The sequence below is a fragment of the Zalophus californianus genome, chromosome 12 (assembly GCF_009762305.2).
Source record: "Zalophus californianus isolate mZalCal1 chromosome 12, mZalCal1.pri.v2, whole genome shotgun sequence".
Lineage (NCBI taxonomy): Eukaryota > Metazoa > Chordata > Mammalia > Carnivora > Otariidae > Zalophus > Zalophus californianus.
The window spans coordinates 4,714,504-4,735,574 of record NC_045606.1 but is presented as its reverse complement, the minus strand read 5'-3'; the positions used below and the strand labels follow the sequence as shown (position 1 = coordinate 4,735,574).

The following is a 21,071-nucleotide window of genomic DNA, read 5'->3' as shown; positions in this document are numbered from 1 at the left end:
CATTTGGGAACCACGGCAACAGGCCCCTCCCCCAGAAGATCAGCACGAACAGCCAGCAAGCCAAGACTAAGTTTACCGATCAAGGAGAACGGGAGAACTCCAGCGCTAGGGGAATACTGCACATAGAATCCATGGCTTTTTTTTACCATGATTCATTAGTTCATCAAAGTTAGGTTTTGTTAAATGTTCTTTTTTTATTTTTCTTTTTCCCTTTTTCAACCAACAACTTATCAATCCCTTTTTAAAAAAAAAATGTTTTATTTTCTTTTTTAGAGTCATATTTTATCCCTTCATAGTAGTTACCCTTATTTTTGGCATATATATATAAGTTGTTCTCTCTTTAAAATTTTGAGATACAGTTTCTTCTAACAGATCAAAATATACCCTAAATCACCAGTGTATGGCTTTGTTCTTGTCTCCTGCCTGATCACATTCTCTCCCTTTTTTCTTTTTTTTTCTTAAATCTTCTTTCTTTTTTCAAACAACATCTTATCTTATCAATTCCTTTTATAAAATCTTTTATAATTTTCATCTATACAGTCTTCTTCCGTCCATTCATTGTATCAACCCTTATTTTGTACATATATGTCTTTCTTCCTTTAAAATTTTAGGAGGCGCTTTCTTCTAACAGACCAAAATACGCCCAAAATCTAGTGTGTGGCACTGATCTATGCACTAGCCTGATCATATTTGATCATATTCTGCTTTTTTTGTATTGTTCTGTTTTTGTTTTTATTTGTTTTTATTTTTTTTCTCTTTCTTTTTTCTTTCTTTCCCTTTCTTTTCCCCTGGTTTCAGGTCTTTTCTGATTTGTATACAGTATATTTGCTGGGGACGTTGTAAACCTGTTAGTATTTTGTTCTCTCATTCATCTATTCTCCTCTGGACAAAATGACAAGACGAAAAAAATCACCTCGGCAAAAAGAACAAGAGGTAGTACCATCAGCCAGGGACCTACTCAGTACGGACATTAGGACGATGTCGGACCTAGAGTTCAGAATCATGACTTTAAACATACTAGCTGGGCTTGAAAAAAGCGTGGAAGTTATTAGAGAAACACTTTCTGGAGAAAAAAAAGAACTAAAATCTAACCAAGTTGAAATCAAAAAGGCTATTGATGAGGTGCAATCAAAAATGGGGGCACTAACTGCTAGGATAAATGAGGCAGAAGAGAGAATCAGTGATATAGAAGACCAAATGTTGGAAAATAAAGAGGCTGAGAAAAAGAGAGATAAATAACTACAGGATCACAAGGGCAGAATTCGAGAGATAAGTGATACGAAAAGATGAAACAACATTAGAATAACTGGGATCCCAGAAGAAGAAGAAAGAGAGAGAGGGGCAGAAGGTATATTGGAGCAAATAATAGCAGAGAGCTTCCCTAATGTGAGGAAGGAAACAGGCATCAAAATCCAGGAGGCACAGAGAACCCCTCTCAAAATCGATGATAATAGGTCAACACACCCGATATCTAATAGTAAAACTTAGGAGTCTCAGAGACAAAGAGAAAATCCTGAAAGCAGCTCGGGAGAAGAGATATGTAACCTACAATGGTAAAAATATTAGACTGGCAACAGACCTATCCACAGAGACCTGGCAGGCCAGAAAGGACTGGCAAGATATCTTCAGAGCACTAAATGAGAAAAATATGCAGCCAAGAATACTATATCCAGCTAGGCTCTCATTGAAAATAGAAGGAGAGATAAAAAGCTTCCAGGACAAACAAAAACTAAAGGAATTTGCAAACACCAAACCAGCCCTCCAAGAAATATTGAAAGGGGTCCTCTAAGCAAAGAGAGAGCCTAAAAGCAGCATAGATCAGAAAGGAACACAGACAACATACAGTAACAGTCACCTTACAGGCAATACAATGGCACTAAATTCATACCTTTCAATAGTTACCCTGAATGTAAATGGGCTAAATGCCCCAATCAAAAGACACAGGCTATCAGATTGGATTAAAAAACAAGACCCATCAATATGCTGACTGCAAGAGACTCATTTTATCCCCAAAGACACCCCCAGATTGAAAGTGAGGGGGTGGAAAACCATTTACCATGCTAATGGACACCAAAAAAAGCTGGGGTGGCAATCCTTATATCAGACAAACTAGATTTTAAAACAAAGACTGTAATAAGAGATGAGGAAGGACACTATATCCTACTTAAAGGGTGTTTAGTAGAAGATCTAACAATTGTAAATATCTATGCCCCGAACATGGGAGCAGCCAATTATATAAGGCAATTAATAACAAAAGCGAAGAAACACATTGACAATAATACAATAATAGTGGGGGACTTTAACACCCCCCTGACTGAAATGGACAGATCATCTAAGCAAAAGATCAACAAGGAAATAAAGCTTTAAATGACACACTGGACCAAATGGACTTCACAGACATATTCAGAACATTCCATCCCAAAGCAACGGAAAACACATTCTTCTCTAGTGCCCATGGAACATTCTCCAGAATTGATCACATCCTAGGTCACATATCAGATCTCAACCAGTACCAAAAGATTGGGATCATTCCCTGCATATTTTCAGACCACAGTGCTTTGAAACTAGAACTCAATCACAAGAGGAAAGTCGAAAAGAACTCAAATACATGGAGGCTAAAGAGCATCCTACTAAAGAAAGAATGGGTCAACCAGGAAATTAAAGAAGAATTAAAAAAATTCATGGAAACCAAGGAAAATGAAAACACAACTGTTCAAAATCTTTGGGATACAGCAAAGGCAGTCCTAAGAGGAAAGTATATAGCAATACAAGCCTTTGTCAAGAAACAAGAAAGGTCTCAAATACACAACCTAACCCTACACCTAGAGGAGCTGGAGAAAGAACAGCAAATAAAGCCTAAACCCAGCAGGAGAAGAGAAATAATCAAGATCAGAGCAGAAATCAATGAACTAGAAACCAAAAGAACAGTAGAACAGATCAACGAAACTAGGAACTGGTTCTTTGAAAGAATTAACAAGATTGATAAACCCCTGGCCAGACTTATCAAAAAGAAAAGAGAAATGACCCAAATCAACAAAATCATGAATGAAAGAGGACAGATCACAACCAACACCAAAGAAATACAAACAATTATTAAGAACATATTATGAGCAACTCTATGCCAGCAAATTAGATAACCTGGAACAAATGGGTGCATTCCTAGAGATGTATCAACTACCAAAATTGAACCAGGAAGAAATAGAAAACCTGAACAGACCTATAACCACTAAGGAAATTGAAGCAGTCATCAAAAATCTCCCAAGAAACAAAAGCCCAGGGCTAGATGGTTTCCCAGGGGAATTCTATCAGACATTTCAAGAAGAATTAATACCTATTCTCCTGAAACTGTTCGAAAAAATAGAAATGGAAGGAAACTTCCAAACTCATTTTATGAGGCCAACATTACCTTGATCCCAAAACCAGACAAAGACCCCATCAAAAAGGAGAATTACAGACCAATATCCTTGATGAACATGGATGCAAAAATTCTCACCAAAATACTAGCCAATAGGATCCAACAGTACATTAAAAGGATTATTCACCACGACCAAGTGGGATTTATCCCTGGGCTGCAAGGCTGGTTCAACATCCACAAATCAATCAACGTGATACAATACACTAACAAAAGAAAGAACAAGAATCATATGATCCTCTAAATAGATGCAGAAAAAGCATTTGACAAAGTACAGCATCCTTTCTTGATCAAAACTCTTCAGAGTATAGGGATAGAGGGTACATACCTCAATATCATAAAAGCCATCTATGAAAAACCTACAGCGAATATCATTCTCAATGGGAAAAGCTGAGAGCTTTTCCCCTAAGGTCAGGAATGCGGCAGGGATGTCCACTCTCACCACTGCTATTCAACATAGTATTAGAAGTCCTAGCCACAGCAATCAGACAACAAAAAGAAATCAAAGGCATCCAAATCGGCAAAGAGGAAGTCAAACTCTCACTCTTTGCAGATGATATGATACTGTATGTGGAAAACCCAAAAGACTCCACCCCAAAACTGCTAGAACTTATACAGGAATTCAGTAAGGTAGCAGGATATAAAATCAATGCACAGAAATCAGTGGCATTCCTATACACCAACAACAAGACAGAAGAGAGACAAATCAAGGAGTCGATCCCATTTACAATTGCACCCAAAACCATAAGATACCTAGGAATAAATTTAACCAAAGAGGCAAAGGATCTGTACTCAGAAAACTATAAAATACTCATGAAAGAAATTGAAGAAGACACAAAGAAATGGAAAAACATTCCATGCTCATGGATTGGGAGAACCAACATTGTGAAGATGTCAATGCTACCTAGAGCAATCTACACATTCAATGCAATCCCCATCAAAATACCATCCACTTTTTTCAAAGAAATGGAACAAATAATCCTAAAATTTGTATGGAACCAGAAGAGACCCCGAATAGCCAGAGGAATATTGAAAAAGAACAGCAAAGCTGGTGGCATCACAATTCCGGACTTCCAGCTCTATTACAAAGCTGTCATCATCCAGACAGTATGGTACTGGCACATAAACAGACACACAGATCAATGGAACAGAATCGAGAGCCCAGAAATGGACCCTCAACTCTATGGTCAACTCGTCTTTGACAAAGCAGGAAAGAATGTCCAATGGAAAAAAGACAGTCTCTTCAACAAATGGTGTTGGGAAAATTGGACAGCCACATGCAGAAGAACGAAACTGGACCATTTCTTTACACCACACACAAAAATAGACTCCAAATGGTTGAAAGACCTAAACGTGAGACAGGAGTCCATCAAAATCCTCAAGGAGAACAGAGGCAGCAACCTCTTCGACCTCAGCCACAGCAACTTCTTCCTAGAAACATCGCCAAATGCACGGGAATCCAGGGCAAAAATGAACTATTGGGATTTCATCAAGATAAAAAGCTTTTGCACAGCAAAAGAAACAGTCCACAAAACCAAAAGACAACCGACAGAATGGGAGAAAATATTTGCAAATGACATATCAGATAAAGGGCTAGTATCCAAAATCTATAAAGAACTTATCAAACTCAACACCCAAAGAACAAATAATCCAATCAAGAAATGGGCAGAAGACATGAAAACAGACATTTTTCCAAAGAAGACATCCAAATGGCCAACAGACACATGAAAAAGTGCTCAACATCGCTCGACATCAGGGAAATCCAAATCAAAACCTCAATGAGATACCACCTCACACCAGTCAGAATGGCTAAAATGAACAAGTCAGGAAACGACAGATGTTGGTGGGAATGTGGAGAAAGGGGAACCTTCCTACACTGTTGGTGGGAATGCAAGCTGGTGCAACCCCTCTGGAAAACAGTATGGAGGTTCCTCAAACAGTTGAAATTGGAGCTACCATTCAATCCAGGAATTGCACTACTGGGTATTTACCACAAAGATACAAATGTAGGGACCTGAAGGGGTACGTGCACCCCAATGTTTATAGCAGCAATGTCCACAATAGCCAAACTGTGGAAAGAGCCAAGATGTCCATCGACAGATGAATGGATAAAGAAGAGGTGGTATATATACACAATGGAATATGATGCAGCCATCAAAAGGAATGAGATCTTGCCATTTGCAACGACGTGGCTGGAACTGGAGGGTGTTATGCTGAGTGAAATAAGTCAATCAGAGAAAGACATGTATCATAGGACCTCACTGATATGAGGAATTCTTCATCTCAGGAAACAAACTGAGTGTTGCTGGAGTGGTGGGGGGTGGGAGGGATGGGGTGGCTGGGTGATAGACATTGGGGAGGGTATGTGCTACGGTGAGCGCTGTGAATTGTGCAAGACTGTTGAATCACAGATCTGTACTTCTGAAAAAAAAAGAAAAAGAAGAAGATAGCAGGAGAGGAAGAATGAAGGGGAGTAAGTCAGAGGGGGAGACGAACCACGAGAGACGATGGACTCTGAGAAACAAACTGAGGGTTCTAGAGGGGAGGAGGGTGGGGGGATGGGTTAGCCTGGTGATGGGTATTAAAGAGGGCACGTTCTGCGTGGAGCACTGGGTGTTATGCACAAACAATGAATCATGGAACACTACATCAGAAACTAATGATGTAATATATGGTGATTAACATAACAATAAAAAAATTAAAAAAATGATTTGAAAATATATTAAAACAACACCATGGGAGAAGATGTTTACAACACATGTAACTGACAGAGGCTTGTGTCCAGGATGTTATAAAGCGCTCTTTCAAATCAGTAAGACAATCAACAAGGTAAAAGAAAAGTGGGTAAGAAACTCGAAGTGACATTCAAAGAAGAGACGCTCAAATGACAATAAATACATGAAAAAATTTACATTTCTTACATAAAGAAATGTAAATTAAAATCTCCACTACACACCCACTAAAATGGTCCCATTTAAAATCCTGGCCCAGGGGCGCCTGGGTGGCTCAGTTGGTGAAGAGTTTGCCTTAGGCTCAGGCCATGATCCCAGGGTCCTGGGATTGAGCCCCACATCGGGCTCCCTGCTTCATGAGAAGACTGCTTCTCTCTCTCCCACTCCCCCTGCTTGTGTTCCCTCTCTCGCTGTGTCTCTCCCTGTCAAATAAATAAATAAAATCTTTAAAAAAATAAAATAAAATAAAATCCTGGCACAACCAATCTCACCGAGAAGGTAGAGTACCTGGAAACTTCAGACATTGTCGATGGGTGCAAATATTGGCCAAACCACATTTGAAAAACCGACATTGTCAACTGAAGCGGAGCCTATGTGCACCTGATGACCCAGAAAATCAACCTGAGTTACAATCCTGTAGAAATGCATTCACATGTTCACTAAAGATGTGTACAATTCACCAACGGAAGACTGGGTATGTTATGGAATATCCATACAACATAATAGTATTTGGTAATACAAATAAACACACTGCAAACAGGGATGAATGTCACAAACACATGAATAAGTGGGAAAAAGCCAGACACAGAAGAACACGTAGTATTGGATTGCATATACGTAAAAGTACAAGAACAGGCAAAAATAAATGATTGTGATAGAACTAAGGGCTTGCAGCCCTCTGGGAGGAAGGAGGAGCCACTCAGCGGTTTCTTGGGTGTGTCTGATGTTCTATTTCTAGAAGCGGGAGGTGGTTACATGATTTTTGCTCAGTAAGTGGTAATGGGTTGAGCTGAAATTTTTGTGTTCTGCCCCCTTTCTGTATGTGCGATATTAAGTAAAAAATTAAGAAACAGAGAAATTCATGAGACACAATAATAACAAAGGTAGCAAAAATAAGTTTTAACAAGGGATTCTGCCACAGAGGCAGGAGACTCAAGATTATGTAGGTAAAAGGCAGTCACACTCATTCCTCTCGTATGGCATCAATACTTAAATTCACACTGCAGGATGTACTAAACATGAATTCCACCATTCAATTTTGTATCCAATGTCCAAAGTTTTCACTGAGCTTAGGGGACATTGTAAGCACCAAAGAAAAATATCACATTAATAACGACACTTGCCGGGGGTGGGTGGAGTGAAGCCCCACATGTGGATTATACAGAGACCCCTCCCCACGATGGAGGTATAGCCAGAGAACCACCAAGATTCCATAAGCTTAGTCAGACTCTATTTGTCACATAAGGAATTTTTGTGTGTCTTTGGTGCCCCTGGCATTTTGTGACGTGCATCAATCTAAACTTTTTTCTAGAGTCTGACATTATTCTATTTGGTGGCGTTCTTCTCCTCCAGAACAGAGGCTCCTACACCCATTTGTTACGGAAACTTTTATTTTTAAAACACAGAACAGTCATTTTTCCCAGTCAATAGCTACTTCCATCAAATGACCTGTTTCTGGACTCACCAGCATTTCCGTATCCTGTCTTCTCTAGGGTTCCTTTTCTTGCCAAAGAGAACAGTCTTTTTTTTTTTTTTTTTTTTTTTTTTGTAGAAGAACAGTCTTAATTTACTCCTCTAGACCTTTGTTGGTAAACTCTTAAAATTTGAAAAGCAGGAAAGGTACTGGTTTTGCACTCTCATTTGAAGAATGACCGAGTTCAAAGTTTGAAGTTGGTAATTATTCTGCCTTGGCCCCTTTGAAGATGATACTTCATTACTGCTGATTAGAAGTCTGATGGCAGGGTGTTAGAGCTTTGTGGTAATCTATTTTTTTTTAATGTGTTAGCTCAAAGATGTTCTCTTTATTTTTGGTGTTCTGCCATTTCACAGCCATGTGTGTGGGTGAGGTTTTATTTTTATTTGCCCTGGTTAGAGCTCGGAGTGAACTGCTTGAAAGATCCTGTCTTTCTACAAATCTAGAAATTTCTCAGTGATTATCTTATGAAATATTTGTTTCCTGTTATTCCTTTTCTGCTTTTTTTAGGAAATTTCTAAAATATATACAGTAGTCTCTGAATCTGTCCTTTATGTCTCTTAACTGTTCTTTCCTTAAAACAAACAAACAAACAAAAACCCTTTATTTCACTAGTTTGAGTTCTGGGTAAATTCTTCATTACTATTGTCCAACTCACTGATTTTCTTTTAGCATCCATTTTACAATTTGTTCTAATTTTGTATTTAATATTTTTATTTAAAAGTCTATATTTTTCATGTCTTTAGAGTCGAAACAATTTTATATCCACTGTTCTTTTTCTCACTCTATTTTTCCCCCAGTTTAGTGAGGTATAATTTACATCACTCATTTTAAATTGGCAGGTTTTGGCAACTGTAAAGTCTTGTAACCACCACCACATGCAAGACATGAAGCCTTTCTAATAACCCACCCCACCCCAAATTCCCCGATGCCCCTTTGTAACCAATCCATCCTGGACTCAGCCTCAGGCAACAATTACTCTGCTTTCTGTTAGTAACATTTGCCTTTTCTAGAACTTCAGAGAGAAGAAATCGTGCATTACATAGTCTTCTGCTTTTAACTTCCTTCACTTAGCATAACATTTTTATGATGCCTCCATGTTGCCGCATGTATCAGTGATTTGTTCCCTTTTCAATTAGCAATAATCGTGCCTCGGATAAACCTCATTGGCTACGATACTGCCACTGCGCAAAGCTTGATTTGCTCCTTTTTAATGCTGAGTGATATTTTACAGTATGGATATAACTTGTTCATTCATTCATTCATTCAATCATTCATTGAATAGGCTCTTGGGATGATCCCAGTTTGGGGCTATTATAAACAATACCGGTATGAACATTCACTTATGTCCTTGTGTGTACATATTTTCATTTCTCTTGGGTAAATACCTAGAAGTGGCTTTGTTGGATCATGTGGTAAGTGTATATTTAGCTTTACAAAGCCCTGCTAAGCTGCTTCCAAAAGTTGCTGCCTCATTTTACATTCTAAACCTGATGTATGAGATTTCTATTTGCCCCACATCCTTGTCAACATTTGATATTGTCGGTTTTCCAAATTTTAGCCACTCCAGTGCATGTGTGTTTCCCTGCAGTTTTAATTTAAGTATTTCCTGACACTTAATGATGTTGTACATGTCTTAATGTATTTATTGGTTATATATATTCTGGATAAAAATCCCTTGTCAGATATACGCTTTTCAAATGTTCTCCCCCACTCTGTAGCTTGCCTTTTCATTTTCTTAACTGTCTTTTAAAAAGCAAATTATGGGGGTGCCTGGGTGGCTCAGTTGGTTAGGCGTCCAACTCTTGATTTAGGCTCAGATCACAGTCTCAGGTTGTGAGATCAAGCCCCATATTGGGCTCTGTGCTGGGTGTGGAGTCTGCTGAAGGATTCTCTCTCTCCCTCTCTGTCTGCCACCTCCCTGCTCATGCTCTCTCTCTCTCTCTGTCTCTCTAAAATAAATAAATAAGTCTTTACAAAAATTAAAAAATAAAAAGGAAATTATGAGGGCACCTGGCTGGCTCAGTGGGTGGATCATGTGACTCTTGATCTCGGGGTTGTTAAGTTCAAGCCCTACATTGGGTCTAGAGATTACTCAAAAAAATAAAATCCTTTTTTTAAAAAAAGCAAATTATGTAACTTTGATGAAGTTTATTTTATTAATATTTTTTCCATAGCTTGACTTTTGTGTTCTCTTTAAATGAACACTGCCTAATAATACAAAGTCACAATGATTTTTCTCCTATGTATTCTTCTGGAAGCTTTATCATTTTTCTGTTGCATTTAGGTCTATGATAAATTTTACATTTATTTTTAATGTGGCCTAAGGTAAAGATCAAGGTTCATTTATTTTCATACAGATATCTAGTTGGGCCAGCATCATTTGGGGTAAAGAATATTCTTTTTAGGGATGCCTGGGTGGCTCAGTTGGTGAAGCGACTGCCTTCGGCTCAGGTCATGATCCTGGAGTCCCGGGATCGAGTCCCGAATCGGGCTCCCTGCTGAGCAGGGAGTCTGCTTCTCCCTCTGACCCTCCCCCCTCTCATGCTCTATCACATTCTCTCTCTCAAATAAATAAATAAATGAAATATTTTTTTAAAAAGTTAATAGGCATATGAAAAAGTGAGTCATATCATATGTCATTAGGGGAATTACAGATTTAAACAACAATGAAATCCTAGGACACATCTGTTACAATGGCCAAAATCTGGAACATGGATGACACCAAATGCTGACAGGGATCTGGGGCAACAGGAACTCTCACTCACTGCTGGTGGGAATGCAAAATGGTGCAGCCACTTTGGAACACAGTCTGGCAGTTTTTAATAAAACTATACATATTCAAACCATATGATCCGGCAGTCACGCTTTTCTGTATTTACCCAAAAAAGCTAAAACATATGTTCTACCCAAAAATCTGAACACAAATGTTTGTCGCAGTTTTACTCATAACTGCCAAAACTTGGAAGCAACCAAGATTATCTTTCAGTAGGTGAATGAATAATAAAACTGTGGTACATCCAGACAATGGATGGATAATAAATGGAGTATTAGTGTGAAAAATAAATGAGTGATCAAATTTATGGAAAGACAGGTTGGAATCTTAAATGCATGTTACTAAATAAAAGAAGCCAATCAGGAAAGGCTGCATACTGTGTATGATTCCAACTATATGATATTCTGGAAAAGGCAAAACTATGGAGAAAGTAAAAGGATCGGGGGTTACCAAGGGTTGTGGGGGAGGGATGAATAGGAGAAACACAGAAGATTTTTAGGCATGAAACTACTCTATGCGTTAATACAATGATGGACACATGTCATCATACACCTGTCCAAACTCATAGAGGGTGCAACACCAGGAGTGAACCCTAATGTAAACTACGGACTTTGGGTGATAACGATGTGTCAGTGTAGGTTCGTGAATTGTAACAAATGTGCCACTCTGGTAGGGGACATTGTTAGTGGGGGAATTGTGTTGGGGGGGAGAGTCAAATTGTGTAAAAACTCTCTGTACTTTCTGTTCAGATTTACAGTGAACCTAAAACTACTCTAAAAACTAGTGTTTGTTAAAAGTGGGAAAATAAAATGGGAAAAATATGAAAAATTGTTTTGCCTATTCTAGGTGCTTTGAATTCTTATACAAATTTTAAAATCAACTTGTCAATTTCTTCAGAAAAACTTCCTAGAATTTTGATTGAGATTGCATTAAATCTATGGGTCAATTTGGGAAGAACTGACATCCTGACCATACTCAGTCTTACACTTCATGAATATGGTCTCTCCATTTATTTAGGACTTCTTAAATTTCCAAAGGAATGATTTTTTTTTCTCTAACACTATGTTTCATTGATATCTGCTCTTATTTCTACTATTAATTGATTCATGCTCTTATTTTTATTACTCCCTCATCTCTACTTGTTTTGGCTTTAATTTCTCTTCTTTTTCTAATTTCTTAAGATGTAAATTTAGATCATTGATTTTCGGTCTTCCAATATAAGCAAAATTTTTCTCTAGACTGTGTTTTAGATGTATCATACAAACTTTGTGTGTTTTTTTTCATTATTTAATCCAAAATACTTTCTAATTCCTTTTCTGGCCTCTATTTTGACCCATGGATTATTTAGAAGTATGTTGCTTAACTTAGAAATAATTGGGATTTTCTATATCTTATAGCTATTGGTTTTTAATTCGGTGATAGTAAGCAAATATACCCAGCAAGATTTCAGTCTTTATAAATTTAAGCTTATCTTATGGCCCAGCAATGTTTGGCTCTGTCGAATATACCATGTGCACATGGATAATGTGTGTTTTGCCACTAGATATGGTATTCTACAAACATCACACAAGTTAAGACGGTTGACAGTCTTGCACAATGCTCGGGTAGACCCTTGTATTATATCACTTGTATGCACTTGTAATCTGTGGAAAGGCCAGTCTGGTTGGATCTCACTCATCTGGTATCTACTGATTGTCTTTTTTTTCTTTTAATATTTTATTTATTTATTTGTCAGAGAGAGAGTGAGAGACAGAGCATGAGCAGGGGGAGGGGCAGGCAGAGGGCAAAGCAGCTCCCCGCTGAGCAAGAAGCTGGATGCGGATGCGGGACTTGATTCCAGGACCCCTGGATCATGACCTAAGCCGCAGGAAGACGCTTAACCAACTGAGACACCCAGAAGTCCCTCTTTTCTTCTTTTTAAAAAATGCATCCTATAGTCCCAATTCTTTGTTGGGCAATTTCAGTTTTTATCCTAGATATTCTGAATTTAAGTTGTGGCAACTCGGAAATACAGATTTTCTCTGAGAAGTGTTCTTGCTATTGTTGTAGCAGGCAGTCAATTTGACTGCACTCTGTTTCTTGTATGGTAGCCCGACATCAGTCCAGTAATTTTGTGTGTAGCTGGGCTGCCTTTAATCTACTCCATGCCTGTGTCTGTAGAGGTAAACCCAAGTTGTGTGCAGGGAGAAATTAGAGATTCCCCTTTCCAACTGTTTTCCTTCCAGGAGTCCTCTGCCCATCTCCTGACTCCATCAGCCCCAGTGTCCACATTCAGTCCTCTGGTTCACTGGACCAATACCCCTCCAGTGTCCCAAACCATCCCAACTGCTCCTCCCCACAAACTACAAGTGGTGAAAACAGGGACACGCTGCAGCTTTTCCATGTGAGCATGGGCTCCCTACCAGAACCTGATGTTTCTGTTCAGTCTCCATCTTCGGGTTGACAATTGTGATCTGTGCAAAGATTGCTCCCATGGGATCATCCTCAGCTATGCTAATGGGATCATCCTCAGCTGTGGTAGTCAGTGGAAGCCCTCTCTGTCTTTATTTCACGATTTGTGTTCATTTGATGTTTATGCTGCCTTAACTTAACTCTTGGAGCATCACGTGCATACCCACAACAAATTCTTTATTACACCACTTAAAAATTCATGTTTATGAGGTGAATTCATGTTTTATTTTGTTGTGGTTGGCCTTTATTTTTAGCAGTACGTTTCTTTACTTATTTTGGAAATTTGGTTTAGAGGCTCATTTTGAGTAGGAGATATTTTTTCCTTCTTCTCTCTCTTCTTTTCATGTTTACTTTCTTTTCCAAGATTTTGTGGTTGCTTTTATCTGTCTCTCATGTGTCCCTGGTAAAAGCCAGGTCTTCTGAAGCTTTGGAGCTGCGTGTCCATGGTATTGTGGCTCACACATACCAGTAGGTTTGTTTGGGGTTCTGATGTGGTGTCTGTGTCGTGCTGCCCTACAGTGTGCCATCCTAGCTTGTGGGTTCCAATCCTAAGCCTTGCTCTGGTTTCTGTTTCCAGTGGAGGACTTTTCTTCTTTATTACTCCATAGGCACCCCATTTTCAGTCTATATGGCCTGTTTGTAGGCTCACAGCCCTTCTGACCAACGGGCTGCACGCTCTCTCCTGCATTACTCTTCTACTTCTTTTCCATAGAGATGTTTGTCCCTATGTTTTTTTAAACTCTTTCTGCAGGTTATTTGTCATTCAGGAGTGGTACATTCACTGTTTAAGTTGATTGCACTATGGCAATTGCTAGGGGTTGAGGAGAGGGAGGGAAGGAGAAGTTCGTGTTTAATGGGCATGGACTTTCAAGGCTGGGAAAATTAAGAGTTCTGGAGGTAGATGTTGGTGATGGATGCACAACAGTGTGAATGTACTTAATGTCATAGGGCTGTACATTTACCAATAGTTAAAATGGTAAATTACGTGTCATGTATATTTAACCCAATTAAAAAATGGAGGGGCGCCTGGGTGGCTCAGTTGGTTGAGAGTCCGACTCTTGATCTCGGCTCAGGTCTTGATCTCACAGTTGGGAGTTCGAGCCCCACATTGGGCTCTGCGTTGAGTGTGGAGCCTACTTAAAAAAAAAAAATGGGGGGGAAAGAAAGGTCTTGAATTTAATCATGACATGACCATTCAGTGATTAGCAATGTTATATTAAAAACGAACATGTTTTAAAAAGCGCTCTGGAGTTAAATTAAGCAAGGTGACATAGTCACATTAAATATGCTATTAAACTTGAAACAGGATTTACTGCGCTATCTAGAGCAGAAATCACCTACGATGTTCTCATCAGTGTGCAGGATAAAATGTTACAAAAACAAGTAGGGCTGAACACAGGCCTCTGGAGACATCATATCATGTTTACATTCATCGATTTTTTACCCTCTGAGTGCATATTCAAGCAGTTACTAATCCACATAACTGGGCCATCTTCCCAGCCATCCTTCTTAGTCTTGTCTACCAGAGATATGAGGCCCTTGTCCCAACATCTTATTGCAATCCAGATACAAAGACTTATCTACCAGCCCAGGGACTACATCCAAAAGTCATGCGGTCTCCCTGTTCTTTCTGCGTGAACCCCTCTGGGCAGCTAATGGCAGCGACTTTGTTTGCCATACCCAAGCATGGTCACAAACATTTACCAAGAGCCTGTGATGTATAAGTCACTGTGGTTGCTGCTGGGAGGACAGCATAATCCCTATCTTCAGGGGATTCCTATTGTAGTGAGTACATAAACTATCATACATAATTAACTTTGTCATCTTGATAGGATGCAATTTAGAGTCACCAACCAGTGTTTGAGAGTTCCTTCTACTTTCCTTGTGTGTGTGTGTGTGTGTGTGTGTGTGTGTGTGTGTGTGTGTGTGTGTGTTGGGGGGTGGTCAAAACTCTGTATCCCCAAACTGTCCACATACTGCACATGGCCTTATATCCCCAGTTCCTTAGACCATGCCAACAGGCTCACGGGTCTTTGGGACCTGCCCTACCAGTCTCTGACCCCATGACTTGCCACTTTCTCTTTTTTATCTCCTAGTTTCATTTAGATTTCCTCTTATGCATTCTATTTCTACCCATTGTGAAGCTCTGAGTCCTTACCTGAGACAGGGCATGCAGAAGAGAGGCAGAAGCATTTTTCCTCTATCAATATTAACACCAACTTCTCCATCCTTCATTTTCCTTGCTTTTTCAAAATATCTTATTTATTTATTTGTCAGAGAGAGAGATTGAGAGAGAGAGAAAAAGCAGGGGGAGCAGCAGAGGGAGAGGGAGGCAGGGAAGCAGGCTCCCTGCTGAGTTGGGAGCCCGACGTGGGACTCCATCCCAGGACCCTGGGATCATGACCTGAACAAAAGGCAGACGCTTAACTGACTGAGCCACCCAGGTGTCCCTCCTGGTTTTAAGCAACACTGAAAGCATCCCCCACCCAAGTATCCTGAATATATTTATAAGCATCAGTTCATCTTTGGCTTTAGAATTTGTGATAACATTTTTCCATCTTTTGCCCTTTAAAGGAGAAAGTGCACCGAAATAGAGATGTGGATTCTATTCTTGGCGATGCCATTTATTTGAAAAATAATTTGAAAAATTTGAATTTGAAAAATTACTCTGTTTCTGACCCTCAGGTTCCTCCTCTGTAACATGAGGATCATAATAATTATGCTAGCTACCTAATGGTGTTAGCTTGAGGGTCAAATCACAAATTTTAAAATGACCTTTGGAAACAATGAAGGATTACAAAAATGTTACCTGTTATTTTAATAAAATTCTTCCCATTATTTAAGCTTTAGAACGTAGAAATTGAAATTCACAGCAGCTCGCCTGATAAATAAATAAGTCTGAATCTAATTAAAGGGTAATGTTCCGCTATTTGGATTCCTCTGCCTTCAAGACCAGGAAGGCAGGTTTCTCTATTGGCATTCTTGGCTCGGCTTTGGAGCTGTGTTTATTCTGTGCTTCGCGGGGGACAATCTCAAAGACACAATATCATGGGAATTGAGCTGAATCACTGGAAAATGTGGTGTGAGGAAAAATAGGCAACTACACTTCCCCGGTTGTATTTGCTCCATTTTGCCCCTTTGACAAAGTGAGCTAGAAATTAGCAAATGTAAAGTTCATGTTCAGGCCATGTGATTTATTTTGAAATAACATTATACTGAATCACATCACCGGTCCCCTATCCATGACATTTAAAAGGATCTATCTTTTTGTTTTCAGAGATAAAGGCCAAAGGAAGTGCTCACAGCCTCGTCTCCCCATCAGGCGTGTGATGTCCCCAGATAAGAGCAGGCCACACCCCCAAACCCTGTCTGAATTGAGACCTACACAATGATGCAATGTGTCTAGGATTTTGTGTAATTCTCTTGGCAAGGGAAGTTCTCAGCTGTTTCAGACAATTCCTTTGGTTTGTTGACCTGCCGTTCACCTGCAACAGGCATCCTTATCAAAATAACTCCGCCAGGTCTCCTGGTGGTTTAATCCATGGTTCCTGCGTACATATCACTCGATCCCATTTCTAGAGATGTGGCTTCTGCTTATCTTGCTTTACTTTTGTGCACAATAGTGGGTCCCCAACAGCAAAGGCAAGTTAGTGCAAACCTAATGGGGAGGGAATTCGTAACAGACACTCTTAAAAACCAGAGGAAAAAAATCAGAGAGCGCATAAATATGAATTAAGTTCACTAAAACGACAGGATGCTAAAAAGGATGACCAATGTCAGTTCCCATCTTAAACAAGTAACAAACAGTTCTGTAAAATCACTTTGTCACCATTTCTTCCTTCCTGGCAATGCTGCCAAGCCTGGCCCAGAAATTTCTATGACATAGGTGCCTCTAGCTTTGTTCTGACGCAGGTAATATGCGTGGTACAGAGACATGCTTACCTGTGTATACGGTCTTCCATCAAAATGTTCATATTCTGCTAGTGCTATGAATCCAAATTATTGAATCCTGCTTTTGGGTACCCCCTGGAAGCATGGGTTTGAATATTTGATGTTGGAATGGCCTTGAGAATTTGCTAATGCTCTCAGCATTGCCGACTCTGTGGGTAGTTCTCAATTTCCCCGGCAGCATGCTGTTCCGGCAGCTCGACCCACTGCTGCGTGTCTTTAGCCAAGCGACTGAACAAGACTTAGTTTTCTTAACAGTGAAAAGAAGGAAACTCCCAGGACCCCCTTCGCGTGCTTGTTGCAAGGGCCGGAGGAGATGATGACTGTACCGTGCACGGCAGGCCTGGCCAGACTGTGGTGCCTGTTAATTATTGTTCTTGATGAGCAGCGGCATCTCGGCCCAGTTCCATCGATGACGATTCTGCGGCAAAGAATATATTCTCAGCATCTCATGAAACCATCTTAGCCGTTTTCCGTTGCCAGGAAGATTTTATTTACTTATTCATGAGAGACAGAGAGGCAGTGGGAGAGGGAGAAGCAGGCTGCCCGAGGAGCAGGGAGCCCGACGCGGGACTCGATCCCTGGACCCCGGGATCATGACCTGAGCTGAAGGCAGACGCTGAACGACTGAGCCCCCCAGGTGCCCGGGAAGCGTGTCCTCTTGCCCACCTTTTTTTTTTTTTTTTTTTCTTTTTATCTCTTCCAAGCTTGGTTCCTAAAGGCCTCTCACCCAAGCTACCACTGCCATTAACTTCTGGTTCAAGCTTGCTTGAACTTGAACTCTTCCCAGTTGGAGGGAAAAATGTTGCCTGTATTGGTGCTAAAATCCTTGTGCTTGTGGAAAAGTTACACAGAAATGGGTCCCTGTGCTTTTCTTAGATGGAGAATTTGGTGTTTGTGTTTGTCTTTTTCTGTCCCCAATAAAGGAAGATTCTTCCAGCTTGTTTAACAGAAAACCTCAGCTCGGTGTGTTTAAATAATAAGGACTCTCTTTTTTTATGTGACAAGAGGTGTGGAGCCAGCAGGGCCTCGGGCTTGGCTAATTCAGGGCATAGTCAAAGATCCTTGAAAGGAAACTTTCTCCCTGGGTGCCCTTCCACCTGACAGTGGCTGCAGAAGGAAGCCCCCTGAGCCTCCAGGGTGCTGAGGGATAAGGCGTTTCCAGAAAAACCGAGCAAAAAGGGCCCTTCTCTTCCACTGCAGCGGCAGCTCCAGGACCCTTTCCCGTGTGGAAGAGACATTTGGGGAGCATTTCTGCAGAGTCCACTAAAAGCAGGCCCCCCTGGCCTCTAAGAAATCTAGCGCTGCATCGAGACACGGATGGTGGGGGGTGGGGGCGGTGGTGACGATCCAGAATAGCTGAAGAAACAGGAGATTCTCGGAGACTCAGGGCAGACCTAGCGCTGTAGCTCGGGCTGACTGACCCGGCACCAACACGGAGACCCAGTAGCCCTCATGCGTCCCCGACATCAATGAAAGGACCACATAGGGCCTGGGTGACGCCAGAAGGATGCCTGCAGTCCCCTCTCCCCAGCGTGACAGGTTAGTGCGGGAGGGCAAACAGCCAGCAGTTGGAGTCATGTCGTCATTATGAAGCATGGCTCAGGCATTTTCCAACAGTCTATTTTGACTTCTTTTACTTGGAGTTAAAAGAAGCCCTTGAGATACGGCCTGAGCAGGGCCAGTCCTGGAGGCTCCAATGACATTTGGATTGACTCTCCTGGGACCTTGTGGGACATGCAAAGAGCCGGCACTCGTCTGCACGGATCCTTCTGTGCTGTCCACACCGGCAGAAGCCAGGGACGCCTTCCAGCTGTCAGCTCTTAGGACTGGCTGTGCCGCGTTCACTGGGGAGACATGGTATCACCGCCTGAGGCGTGTTGACCTTCCACCCATGCAGGTGTCAACAGTAACAGTTGCAGGTAAGGATGTGTTCACGCACTTCACCCAATTATGCCTTTTGTTGTTACAATCATGTAGTCAGGTAAGTGCTACTGTTAACCCGTTTCACACTTGAGAAAACCGAAGCAGCAGGTGGTCGGGCAATAACTGACCCAAGGTCCCAGGGATGGTCAAACCAGCAAATCCAGTCTGTGCACTTGAGCAGTGTTTATCTCGGGCTGCACATTCAAATTTCCCGAGGAGAGGTTTCTAAATATCTGGGCCTGAATTCCCCCTCGGACTCCAGAAACCTTGATGGTGGTGGGTGGTGACAGTGAGTGGTGAGCCCCAGGTGCAGCGGAGGTGAGCAGCACAAGTCTGACTGCATCCGGGTCCCCTTCAGGGCCCCGTGGTTCTGCTGGCTTCCCGAGCATTCCCGCACTTAGCTTGTCTACTGGATGCTCTCAGCAGCCAACGTCAAAGCCCCAGGGAAGGGTGAGCATCTTTGCTGCCTTTTTCTCAGATGCAAGAGTGAAGTCTAAGCTAAGGCAAGTCAGCTAGAGGGAATTGCAGGCATCAGGGGGAAAGAAACACATTTGCTGTGATTCTAAATCATTTTCAGGCCAATTGCAAATGCTTCTCTCTTTTCTTCATAAATTTCCATTCTCCTTGCTATTTTTAACAAGGTCATTGGTCTTTTCCCCATTCTGTTTGAGCTTTACCCTTCATTCTACTTTCAGACTTTATCTATTCAGGACTCGGCTTACTGTTTCATTAAAACAAAGCATGTCTCATTTCCCATTATATATTAATATCAGTATAATAGAGTTGAACTGTAAGGGTTTTTAATCATCTCACTTTTGATCATTAAATCCCATTTCAATTCATTTATGATGTCAATAATATGAAATATAAAAGGTGCATCGCTGGAGTTCAGCCTCACAAGGAAATTACCCTCCGCCATGATTTCATTTCATGGCTCCCTGTATGTTTACCCACGTCATAGATGAATAGATGTAAGTGTAGATTGTTAGAGTGTATGCAGACTCACCTCTGCAGCCCAAAACTGATTACAGAATAGATGTGTCCTGGGGGTTGGTATTGGAAGCTAGTGATCACCCCCACCCCCCGCCGTCAGCCCAGGGTCATTTTCCTCAAGTAAGAGAAAGGAGTTGAGAAATCCTGAAGTTTTCACATTAGAGAGTATGTGGGACAAAACAATGAAAAGAAGTGAATAAGAAGGACTATTTTATGGTAAAAGGTGGAAGGACCTGAAAATGGTTTCTGAAATATCATACGGCTCGATCCATGAGAAGCCTGTCCAGAAGTGGGAACAGTTCCTGCACTTTCCAACGATTCTTGGATGTGGTGTCCAATAACACACGCCAGGTCTAGCGTGTAAGCCCCCCCCCGCCCCCCACAAGAGCCACACACGTGCTGTTGGAAGCAAAGCCAAAGGACAGGTAACTCTGTGTTTACCTCCTCCCTACGGTGACTTTTGGATGGGAGTACCGGAAGTGGCAGGGTGACAGTATGTGAGTGTGGACTCTGCACCACTCGCCTCATCAGAACACGGGAGCCGTGTGGCCCGTCCATCCTTCCGATGCCGGTTCATAACACTAGTGACACCCATCCAGGAAGGGAAGCGGATGGCCCAGGGATGCATTGCTGGAACCTTCTCTGTAACCCAAAACATGCAAAATGTTCATCAGTTCCTTGGATGGGGAAATTGAAAGCATCCTCCTTCAATGACACAAAATTAAGCTCAGGTTTTTAAAAAGTGACAACTTGAGAGTAAATACACCAAAATAAATCAAAACTGTGGAGTTCTTTTATGGTCCATTTCTTATTTTTCTCTCAAATTTTAAAAAATAGCATTTAATGTAATATTTTCAAAGCAAAATAAGGGAAGCCAAATAGAAAGAGGAAGAACATTTCTACCACAGAGGGATTGATAACAGGAAATCAACAGGCTAATCTGGGGCTCCTGCCCTCATCCCAGACCCTGACTCTCTCCTGACCATGCACATCACTGCTCTGAAGACCTCAGCATGCGAGTTGGTCCCTGGAACCTTCCCAGGGGCTGCAGACACCTCTCAGCCAGGTGGCCCCCACTGAGGGCTTCGTCCCTGTGCGTGGCTCAGAGTCTCTACCAGGCCAGCCCCAGCCCCACTGGGA

The 21,071-nt window shown here is 41.3% G+C and overlaps 1 pseudogene; it reads right to left on the bottom strand.

Moving 5' to 3' along the window:
* Nucleotides 1-8,831: 8,831 nt before the first annotated feature.
* LOC113912127 lies at nucleotides 8,832-9,033 on the bottom strand (annotated as a pseudogene).
* Nucleotides 9,034-21,071: the final 12,038 nt, after the last annotated feature.